Source organism: Camarhynchus parvulus, chromosome Z (assembly GCF_901933205.1).
Source record: "Camarhynchus parvulus chromosome Z, STF_HiC, whole genome shotgun sequence".
NCBI lineage: Eukaryota > Metazoa > Chordata > Aves > Passeriformes > Thraupidae > Camarhynchus > Camarhynchus parvulus.
The window spans coordinates 60877946-60890242 of NC_044601.1; the positions used below are offsets into that span (position 1 = coordinate 60877946).

The 12297-nt window shown below is 44.4% G+C and overlaps 1 protein-coding gene across 4 annotated transcripts in view; it reads right to left on the reverse strand.

Annotated features, from left to right (window-relative positions):
• Window positions 1-12297, reverse strand: part of RUSC2 (RUN and SH3 domain containing 2) — a 36397-nt gene that overhangs the window by 21894 nt on the left and 2206 nt on the right. The window contains exon 1 of one of the 4 annotated variants that reach the window (XM_030969049.1): window positions 10852-10896. The exons of the other annotated variants lie outside the window; for them this stretch is intronic. The gene's annotated coding sequence lies outside the window, so the exon portion shown is untranslated. Of the gene's footprint in view, window positions 1-10851; window positions 10897-12297 lie in introns of those variants that run through there. 4 annotated transcript variants of the gene reach the window in all.

Below are 12297 nucleotides of genomic sequence, written 5' to 3' on the forward strand. Positions count from 1 at the left end.
AATGTGAGGGTTATTGCTGACTCCTTCTGTATGGCTTTGGTTTCACTGCCAGCATCACCTTTCTCAGGCAGACCAAAATTCATCATGTTATTCAAGGGTGAAATATGCAAAAACAGGGTTAAAAGCTAGGCATTCCGTTTCATAGAAGAAGCAGAAAAAATTCTTTTGTATTAGAGTTGCTTGTTCTGAGAGGGTTGTTCCATGTGAAGCCCTGACTCCTACAATGCATTTGCATTAACATGCCTGAAGAAACCTCACAGCCCTACAAAACAAGCACCAGTAGAAATGCTGAAAAAAAGCAACAGTTTGTGTGATCTTGCAGACAAAGGCACAATACAGACATCTCCTCTTTGCTCCACGGGGAGAGACATTTTCAGTTTACTCTCTGTATGTCTACCTCCAAGCAAAAGGGCTGCGAGATTGATCCAAACTGAAAACCACCCTTCAGACAGTGTGGGGGATCTCAGGGCTCACTGCATCCTGCACCAATGCTGCAGCTCATCCCTGCCCCAGCTCTGCCACTACAAAAGCTGCCAGAAAGTCCTGGATGGTTTTAAACAAGAATTTATTAGGAAGACTCCAGAAAACTGGAGGGCATTCAGGGAGCAGCATCAGAGAAGAGGATAAGTGGTTCAGGGTGAATGGCCTGAGGATGGATCTGAACCATGGGAATGTGTAAGCAGAGGGAGGAGGTGAGGAAGGCTGTAAGCTGTTGCAGGATGAGTCTATTTAGTGGAATTTGTTTGGACATCTGTTTTTTACTTGCCAGCTAATATATCGCTACCAAATTCACACCTTCATTAAGTGCTTTATTAAATCATCCAGTGAGTTTAATGAAAAAAAAAAGGTGCAAAAGGAAATGTTTATTGTTTCACTCATCCTAAACCTCCAGCTCTCCTTCCCTGCCTCAGGGGACAGGGAGCTTAGTCAGGGTGGTCTGCATGCTCCCAGCATGAATATTCCAGCACTTTATGTTTAAAGGGAGCTGCAGAAAAATAAATAATTCCTAAACTTCTGCCTCTGCCCAGGCTGATTCCTCTAGTGATGCTGTGCAGTTATTCCTGAAAAGACCACTTCCCTTTTCTTTCCACAAAGCCTTGCCTTGGCCAGGGCTTTTTCCAGTGGTTTCCAGGACAGCCTGACTAAGCCCATGATTAATGTATCATTACATCCCAGAACTATGTGGGATTATGATGTGTTCCAAATGGAAACCACAGCAAGTGACGGTCAGTCACAGCCCTTGTGCTGCAGCAGAAAGGAGCTGCATGGGCCAGGGTTTACCAGCACACACAAAACTGAACAATGGGTGTCGTGTGTGTATTGCTGATGATGGCACAAGCAGCGTGAGGCAGGTATTGCCTCCCAGCCAGAGGACAAGAAGCCCCAGCTGCTCTGTGCATTTAGAGTTACACAAGACATCAGAAACAGCTCAAGCAGCAGATCTATACCAGCTAATATAGGAGCCAGGACAGTGACCCAACCAGTTTCTCCCATTTCTGTGCTCCCTTGCTCTGTGACTCATCATCTGGCATGTGGCACTCGGCAAGAGCCATTTACAGGCCATGACTCAGAGCATCCACTGAGGTGCTCTGGGATGGAACCTGCTCCTCCTCCTCCTCCTCCCGGCCCCAGCCCCCAGCACATATGCTCCTAATTACTTTATGCAAATCCACAGAGAAGAAAAAGACTGATGTTTCTAGCTGTTCATATCACACAGAAATTGCTAATGAATTAAACTGCAGACACAGTAAATCCTTTCTTATCACAGACACTCTAGTAGCAGCAGCAGTAGCAGCAGGAGGGACTATGCTTGCATAGCATCTTTTTGCCTGAGCACTCTGCAAGCTTCCTGAAGATCTTACAACAGCAGAAATCACACAATTCCATTCTGAAGCGCATATCTGGCAGGGTGCTAGAGCCTGGATTTTGCAGGGTCACCAGAGCACTCAAGAACCCACAGAGAAAGAAAGAAAATCCTATAAGCATACTAAATTTCTGGACACAATCAGTATTCAAAGATGCTAAGTCCACCCCTCCCTACCTGCACAGCTTTGCTCAGGCCTTAGTGATCCTGACCTAAAGGGTGGCTTCCCTGCCCATGGCAAGGGGGGTGGAACTGGATGACCTTTAATGCCCCTTCCAACCCAAGCCATGGTGTGCTTCTGTGATTTGTGCAAAGCAGGGCTGCCAGCTGGTTGCCTTATCAATGTGCTCCTTCTACTGACCTGCCCAACTGAGGACCCCACGAACCAGCAGCTGCAGCTGAGTGGTGACAAAATCACAGCCATCAGCTGTGGGTGAACCTGAGTCAAAGCCAGCAGAAAGCTGGACTGAAGGTTTTCCCACCACCTTCTAGGAGCTGTGAGCTCAAAACTCTCCACCACAGCAGCCACAGGAGGCAGGGAATGTAGTGTTTGGCTGAGGGAGTCAGGCATTGAACTCAGCTGGCTTCAGGAGTCAAGGGCAGCTCCCTGACCTGTGCCTGCCCAGGGTGGCAAAACTGTTCCCTAAGTCTGCCACAGGGCTACATGCAATGGTGAATGGGCAGCTGTTCTTATTCAGGTGTCCACAGCAGGGTGAAGGCCCCTGACATGACATCAAGAAATGGAGAGGACACAACAGTCTCAATGGCACTGGAGATTTCTGGGCTTGCTGGGGATATGTAGCATCCCTATAATTAGAATCACAGATTCATAGAATATGCTGAGTTAGAAAGGGACCCATCAGGATTATCAAGTCCAACTCCTGGCCCTGCATAGAGCACCCCAAGAACCACACCACTGCAGGGAGAAAAGGCTTGAAAGTGGAAAAACAGTGAGGAGGAAAAACAGAGTTGTTGTCACTCAAGACAACCCAGCAGCTGAGGGATGCTAAGACTATTCACTGTGGGAAATTTCATGTATTGTGTTTGCTTTGTGTTGTTTTCTGTCTGTCTTGAGAAATGGAATTTCTGTAGAAAATGCATTGACAGAATGCTGTCAATGATGTAAACTTAATTCTTCACACACTTGGGTCTCCCCATTGGGAGAAAGAGAGGTAAGAAGCCTGGAGGTTACAGAAAGCACAGAACTGTGAAACACTGCACGTGGCACAGGCCCTTTGAGATGTGGAGGCCCAAGAACGGGCCCATGTGCTTTTGGAGCCTGCTTAAGATGGAGTAAGCTCAGCAGGGTATGTGTCCCCATCTGTTTTTGAAACCTTTCAGCCAGTGAGGTGATGGGATAAATCTACTCTTTGCACTGCAGCTGTGGATTGTGGTCACCTTGGTTATTTACATCTATCAGTTCACACAACCCTGCACCACGCTTTGGAAAAACCGCCCAAAGAGAAGTGACATATCACTTGCATTGGATTTTCTTCCCTAACCCTCACTGGAATCTGGCTTCAGGCAACATAGTGTTGGCCAGACCATGGCAAAGCAGATGACCTACTTATCCAAAGCTTATGGGAGGATAATTTCAGGAGCAGTCTTCATCTGCACAAAAAAAAGCACACAAGGCCAGCTCTACCTCAAGTAGTCCTCTATCTTCTACCACCTTCATGACTTGGGGAAAAAAGACAAGCCAAGTCCTAAAATGGACAAAGAAAGTCTATCTTCACTGTGAACAAGGTCTTGCTGCAGTACAGCTCCGCACATGCCCACAGACTCCAGCCACCCTGTGGCTGTATATCTTCCCTATTGCTTCCTTTCTGTGCAGATTAAAAACTGGCATTGCACTTCTGTCCAGACTATGTACTGCAGGAATCACGGCTGCAAAACAATCCCTGCAAGAACAAAAACTCTCCTTGCAAGACAAAAGCATTAGTGACCACTTGAAAAAGCCTGACAAATAAAGAACTCAGCCTTAAAATGCCTCTGCAAAAAGAGGGTGTAAAATTATGTTTACTGTCTCTTCAGCCCAGAGCGCCACATAGAAATCACTCTCAAGTGAAAAACAAACATTTCTGGGATGGCAGGTTACAGATGTACAACCTCATGCAGCTCAAGAGCAGAAACAGAACACACAGCAAAAGTGGCTACAGGGTAGTCAAGTAAAACCACAGCCAGGGCAAGCTCTTGGAATAACAAAAAATCACCCCACAAGTCACAGTAAATAAAACAGCTAGAAATGTCAAAAAGTGCCAGCAGGATTATTTTCAGACTGGAACACAGCTGCAATGGTTGGTTTGCTGCCACACCCCAGTGAACAGGAGAAGCAGTGCAGGTATGGCATTACCTAGGAGTGATGGACATTGGGTCTGCCAGGCAGCCTGAATGCCTGCATCTGCAAAGCTGCATTAAATGATGCAATCCTACACGGAATTTAATGCACACTGTGTGCAAACAAATCAGGAGCGCCAAAATCAGGCACAAACAGAATACATCCTAGCAGCAGCCTGATTCCACTCGATGTTCCTCTTCCACACTGCACATCTAAATGGTTTTTCAATCAGCAGCTGTGACCAACAGCAGGAGACTTTAACCCTTACTAGCCCTAGGCTGTTCTACCAAGACCAGAAGAAATGCCTGGATGCACAGGCAGACATTTTCCTGTGTCGCTTCTGCAGGAATACACAATGGTCTGGAGGCTGGCAACTCCCTGATTTGGGGATGATAGCACTGTAAAGCAAAAAAAGCTCAGTAGCCCAATAAAAGCAGCATCTGAGGAGTTAATACATAGAATTTATCCTGCCTTCTGAAGGACATTAAGACCCATATGATACAGATGTTGGTATTATATTATATTATATTATATTATATTATATTATATTATATTATATTATATTATATTATATTATATTATATTATATTATATTATATTATATTATATTATATTATATTATATTATATTATATTATATTATATTATATTATATTATATTATTATATTATATTATATTATATTATATTATATTATATTTACATGAATATATATAATAATACATAGAAATACATTATATATATATTAATACATGGATATATATGATAATAACACTGATACCCAAATGCTTTTAAACACAGGCTGGATTTTACAATCCCTTGAAGGCAGCTGGAGGACAAGATTGTTTAGCACTCATATTTGAAAATGGAAATTGCCTAATTACTGCTAAGATCATGCATTTCTTGACCCTATTTTTGGCCAGGTAGCTGAACAAACAGGTCCTCTGCAGTCATGTCTGAATCTCAATTCAGCAGAGTTCAGTGTGGGTAAAAATAAAAAAGGCAGAATTATTCCTGGAATGTTGAGACAAGCGTCTGATGTAGGAACAAATCCTTGGGCCATTGTGAGACTACCCAGTTACAAGCAGCCTCCTTCATTTGGGAGTAGTTTACATTGCACAGCAGGTTTCATAACCTGCCCATCGAAATTTGCAAGACTATACAATCATCCCTCAGTGTCCCTTTTGTTTTTTGGAATTCTTGCAAATTTTTAGAGCTTGTAACTTCCTGAACCAGTGCCTTCCACTCCGAATTACATGCCACACTAGTAGTCATCTGTCAGTTCTTTTGAACACAGGGATATTTAACTTCATTACTTGTCCTTGGTCTAGGGCAGGGAGAGGATCATATTTTCTACTCAATTTGCCAACCTTCAGTGCCAAGATTTCCATTCTGCTTAAGCACAAGAGTATTCCCAGATCCTTGGTCCGATTACCAACCTCTCTCCAAGTATCCTCCTGAAGTGTGGGTGTGTTTGTACGTTCATATGGCTGGCAGCAAGGCAGAACTCAAGAGATTCTGGATGAAACCACAACATCAGTTTATATAACAGAATATTTTCCATGCAGCAGAACTAACAAAAGGCAAGCCAGAATCTTAATAAAATACTTATGAAGCAGACCAGACACTCCTGACGATTACACATACTTTCCTTCTGAGAGGGAAACATATCCCTTGTAGGGGCTGGCAACCCAAACTGAGCTCAGTTTGTAAAGCTCTATTCAGGACAGTTTATTTTAGCATATCACTCCACAAGACAGCTCATGTGCTAATTAGGCTTGGAATGACTGGGCTCAACAGAGCATTAAGGGTAAACCAAATCTGATAACCCTGGATTAACCAAGGTCTTCTGCTGATCATGTTGGGCCACACAGACCTATTGACTAGGGGAAAAAAAAAAAGAGGGCAAACAAGGATGATCCTTGACTCTGTACTGGGAGAGCAGTCAGAGTTCCAGGAGACCCACCAAGTCTACTGAAAGGATGGCCAGGTTGGATGGGGCTTTGAGCAACCTGGTCTAGTGGGAGTGTCCCTGCCCATGGAGGGGCGTGGAATGAGATGGGAACTCCAGGGTCTTTCCAACCCAAACTGTCCTATGATCCTGTGAGTAGTCTGCCTTTAATCACTTCAAGGGTGTTTGAGAGAACTGAGGAGGCACTTTAAGACTGCAGGCTCACAGATCTTTGCAGATAGGACACGTTCACATTTGAATATTTTCCTTCTTGACACTGTTGCATCCTTTCTGGACCATTAGTCTCAGAGAAGACATAGCTGAGACAAACCTTTGCCTTAAGCAAAGTGTTAAGCCCTTGCACTGAGATGGGCCTTAACAAAACCACAAGGGTTTAAAGCTCCGCAACTTCTGAACACATTCTATAAATACACTGGGTAGTCTTATTCACAAGAATGCCAAGCCATTTGGGAATACTGCTGGGCTTTGAAGTTTGAAAGGAAGATTCACAGACTAATTAATCACAGAATGTGAAAAGTATTCATATTATCAGTTTCAAACAATCCTCCTTAATTTCCTGGAGTGCTTTCACATTACAATCATGGCACCTCATAAATCATATTTTCTTTCTCTAGATTGTTTAGTGTTTCATATCACAAACCCCACAGTTTCCCATTTACCATAAGCAACTTCCATTTTTTCAACCTCTCCTCTTAGGAACATTTTCCAGGAACTTTTTCAGTTTCCTAGGCAGTTTCTCAATTCCCTCCAGCTATGCATTCATGCTTCTGAGCTGGGGTGACTAATTTCACACAGTTTTCCAATTGGCAGTGGGATTAGAAGCAGTAAAATAATCTTCCATTCCATTTCTTATGTACATTAACATCCATATGTATATACCTGCCAGTTAACGCCCCTTATGACCAGGGTGACAACCAGTTACTTTTTGCACTTTAATAACATCAGTTTAATGAACTGGAATGCATTTAACCAGTTTAATAATTTGGAATCTGACAAAGTATTGTCAGACAAAGTATTTTGTGACTATCCTCTCTTACACACACTTATGTAACTTACCAGCAAGCTACAAAATTTCAAGATTTACAACAAGACTAGCCTGGGAGAAATCGGGGGATGTTTTTAAACACATCTATTCTCTGAGGAAAGCAGTTGGTTTTCCCTCTTCTCTGGAGAGTGGGTTTTGGAGCTTGCTCTCTCAGGCTGCATAAATTCTCAGCATGTCAACATGCTCTTTGAGGTCCCTCAAGAGGTAAAAGGGTCCTCAAAGTCTTACTAGGGTCTGGGCTGAGAGGTATTTCTCCAAAGTGAATTTTTCTCACGAAAGCAGTGAGGTCTAGTGGCCTGCACCCTTGAAAGAATGTTCCCTTTTCATTTTGATGGGCAAGCTGAGAGGTTGTTGTGGTTTTTCTTTTCAACCTCAACTCATGCCAATGGGAAAGCAGAAACAAGGCACTGGACCAAAATCCTGGCTGTTGAATGTGCGCTGGTACAGAGCAGAATCACTCCTCAGTGCCTCTGGGACAATTACAAATGCATCATTTCAGTTTGGGGCGTTTCTCTACCTTGGGGTACCAAATCATGTCACCAGCACAAAGCCTGGGAGAGGTCAGGGTTATGGAGATGGAAATATTCTGTGGAGTCTCTGAAATTTTTGCAAAATCACCAAGAAAACCAGAGATTACAGAAACCCCAGCGGATCCAAAATGACTCCCAGTGTCTCAACCAGATACGGCCAAGCATAAATTGAATGGCTGTGGCTGGAGCACTGCCACCTTTGTGCATCAACCACACCCATGCCACTGCCTGTCAGTGCCAGGACACACCTGTTTTCATGCAGTTTCCCTCCTGCTCCTCTCCTGTTGTGCTACGGACTGGGCATCCCTCCTCACCAGGGTCAGGGATGCTGGAGGTCACCCTGTGCTCCACGCTCCTCACCTCTCCTCTGACCAAGTGCTCCACCAAAACCAGCCGCTCTGAGGAGCATGTGGGAACAAACAAGCTGTCAGGCTTACTGTAATAAGCAGTCACCACCTTCAGAGTGCTTTATACAGTAATTATAAATAGAAAGGCCCTATGGAAATGAAAATGAGGGACATGACAAGGGGCTGAAAGTGGAGGAGACATCTGCGTAAGGACAATGCTCTCCTCAACAACATTCCAAGCACTGCAACCTGCAGTTGGAGGACAGTAGAGTAAGTTAGATGCCAAATCTCAGCAGTAGAGTAAGTTAGATACCACTGACTGTGGACAAGTGAGAACAGCATGTTGCCAGTAGGAAATGGCTAAGTGCAGATGCATGCTGAAATGCTCTAGCTGGTTTTCTGAAGGGAGCTACAACCACTGCTCAGGCTAAGACATACTTGGGCAAGAAACCCCTTGGAAGCCACAACAGCAACCCACAGGAGACCAAGTGGTGAAGGGGAGGTCGACCAGAGTAAGCCTAACCCCAGGCAGATGTGTCACTCCGGGTATCAATCATCAGAATGAATTGGGCCAAGCCAAGGAAGATACACTGTGTGGGTCAACAGCATCTTGGGACCAGAGATATGAAATATTTACTCCTCCCACTGGATCTTCTCCTTGTGTGGGCTTATCATTTTGCCACCTGAGTTACTGGAAAAGGTTTGAGGGTGGGACTACAGGGAAAAACACCATGTAAGCAAACGCTGTAATGAACCTGCCTGCTAAGAGCAGAAAATCGTGCTAGCACAATAATCAAGACAGGTCATTCTCCCTGCTAAGAAGGGCATCTGGGAGTACAGCTATGCCATCTGAGCTTACACAGGGGCTTACATATGACAATGAAGCCTGAGGCACACATCCCTACTCTTTGCCATGGGAACCCCAGAGAGGGACCAAAAGAAGTTACCATGCTAAACAACCCGGGTGAATTGGGCTGACAAGCAAAAGGAGGCAAAGCAGCCATGTGGCTGGTCCTGCACCAGTGCAGGCAGACCAGACAGAAAAGAACGAGCACACTGAAAGCATTTAGGGCATGTTCTTCCACCAGCAATGGCAGCTACTGTGAGTTCATAAAGAACAAGGTGAGGTTCTGGAGTCAAATGGATGAGATTAGTATAAATTGGGCAGGGAGCAAGGACTCTAGTCTGAGGTAACAGAGGGTCTCAGGAAAGTATCAGCTGAAAACCCGATATTTGCTAGGGTTTTCCATACAGGCTCTGATTGAATATGTTTTCCCTACAACTCCCAGAGCAGAAACTCCCTTCCTCCCAAAAGGAACTGGTATCGTTCATACACTGTGAGATATCTCTGACACTGTCCCCAGTAGCATAACCGGGCAGTGACACTTGTTCTCTGCTGCCAGAGAGCATTTTGTGCTGGAGCACAGAGTGGCAGCTTGGTGGCAAGGCCAGTTTCCTATCACTTGCCAAGGGTCAGTACAAAGCATTGCCAATATGACTCAAATATTGAATATTTATCACTCAAACGTACTGTCAGCCGCACAGCCTCAGCACTGCCCAAAAACCAACACATGGTCTCTCTTCCAGGAGTCCAAACTCAGAACTTGAGCCTGAGCAAGAAGTTGCTATCAGCCACACTATGGCCACTCACCAACACTACAGCTCTGCCTTCCCCCTCCATGGCATTGACAGCAGTTAACAAACACAGTGGGTTTTGGTTGGGTTTTCAATCCCACTACCTGTAAATCTAGCAACCAATAGCTTTGCCCAGTAAGAAGTACTTGCATATGTCTGAGGGGTAGAAAAAAAATACTGTCTACATGAGGCTGCAACACAACTGTGGTGAGGAGACAAAGAGTATGTGAGCAGCCTGCTTTTGTGCTCATCTTAACACATATGTCCTGGCTTTGACCCACTTTTTTCAGAAAATAAATATTAAAATCATTTTCATCAAGAGAGAAAACTGAAGCAGAATCAGAGACCAGAGGTATTTTGACAGCCCATTTCTTTCTTATCGGAGAGTAAGCAATTTTGAGGTGAGTGTAGGGTATGCAGGGAACCTGCTTGGCAGGTAATAACAATAATGGCAAATCCCTGCTAAGGTTTGCTGTCATTGATCACTGCTACAGACTTCACCCCCTGCCAGCCAAGCTCTCTCAGCTTTTTCAAGCCTTATCCTGCAGCCTCTTGCACAGCTGGAATGTGTTGGTGGGCCTCTGGCTCTTTTGGCCTATGGACTGGCCTAGCAGAAGCACTTTATCCACATCAGAACACCGCCCATGAAGCAACAGAGGTAGAAAACAAATGAGGTTTTCCACTGTCAGTCAGATTCCAATGGTTTCCACAAGCATGAGGACAAAATCTTGTCCAGTATGGGCCTTGATCCCACAGCTGACAGGAAGGTACCTCTAACTCCAATCCTCCACCTCTCAAGTACCAGCAGAGATCTCCACATCTCTTACTTTGGATTTACTTCTTTTGGGTTCAGCTATCAGAACCTTGCCTACTGAGATGAGTTTTCACCCAGCACCCATGATACAGAAGTTGCTTTGGATTGAACATCTCAAGCTGACCCAGTTTATATTAAACAGAATGGTAAAAAGCAAACAGAGCTGTAATGAAACGTTTTTAATTTTTAAAGAGCAGATCTCTGGCACATCAGAACAAACAGTTATAATGCCAACAAGAACAAACAGCTTGGAGAAGTACTGCAGAAAATATTTTGAATTTAAGTTTAAAAAAAAAATCTAGACTCACCCAGAAAGATGAGGAGATTAGAAGAGAAAGGCTCCTGATCAACCTGAATGAGTAACCACACCAAGAAGGATATTAGTGGTAAGAAAAACAGCACCTTCAGTGCTGTTTTGGCAAAACAAATATTGAAGCTGCAACAATGACAGGTTGGATAATACAGGGAGAAGAAGGTGCAGAAAAGGAAATTAGCTTTTGAACAGAAACAAATTCAAAAAAGATGAAAGCACTCAAGTCAGAAGGACAATATATTCTTGATCCCAGAACAATGAAAGAATTGCTCATTGCTCACAGCTGGCAACTGCTCCATTGATAAAAATATCCATTAGAAAAGACAGGAAAAAGGTGAAACCATGTGGCTGACAGATATTAAAGGTAAAAGTCTTTAGCTGTTCTGCAAAGGCAGGGAAAGTGACCCATGTTAGATTTATCAACCTGCCCTTACTATTACATAAGTCTTTCAGAAAACACTAGAAAAGAAAAATAAGACTGGGAAATAAATTAAAAACAGGGCAAAGCACAAGAAGGGGTTACAAAAGTCAGAATATTGTCTGGGTATCAGGAACCACACCAGAGTGAGATCTTTACTCACCAGGAACATCAGACTGTAAGAAAATTAAGATGTCTGGGACTAAAAATTTGTTATTTGTTTGCTCACACAGCCTCAGACACCTGACAAGCAGTAATGGAGCTGTGGGCAGGCCATTCCTGAGCTCACAGCATATCCTCCTGGGCCACCTGCACTTTCTGCAATGCAGGTCCAGGTCCCTCGTATCTAGAGATCTAGCTGCACTTTATCTCCATCATCTGCATCGATGCAGTGAGGAAGACACAACAACAGCCTTGCCCTGTGGATGATTTCAGTTCCAGTCATCAGAACCTCTTGCCCATCTTTCAAGTGTCTCAAGGCAGAGATTGTCTGTGCACTCTCACTGCTTAACAGATGTTCTTGTAGGAGTGACCTACTAGCCAGGCACAGCCTGTATGCCCTGGGGACACCCCTACCCCACACAGAGGAGGCTGCATCACCTTTTTTTAATTCCTTTAGGTAGGCATTGTACACACATATATACATATATATATATATATATATATATGAGTTTTCTTCCACATGCTGATGCAGGTATGTGTGTCCTGTACATTCTGTTGCACACCCTGCCCTCCAGCCCATGATGTGCTGCACACAGTCATGCTGTTGTTACCCATCACTCATCTCCCATAGGAACCTGCTCTGCTGCAGCACCACAAACCCAGTCTGGTGCACACCCGCAGGAGACATCCCGCTCCCTGCTCCCATCAGCCCGAAAGGGATGAATTCTGGGAGACACAGAGAGGTTTTCCCAGGTCCAAGAGCAAGACAGGGGTGAGAAGGAGCTGCAGGTCAGGAAGCCTTATGTTGCTTACAGGACATTGTCATCGATCTGCAAGAAGGCAACATGCCACTTTGAGATT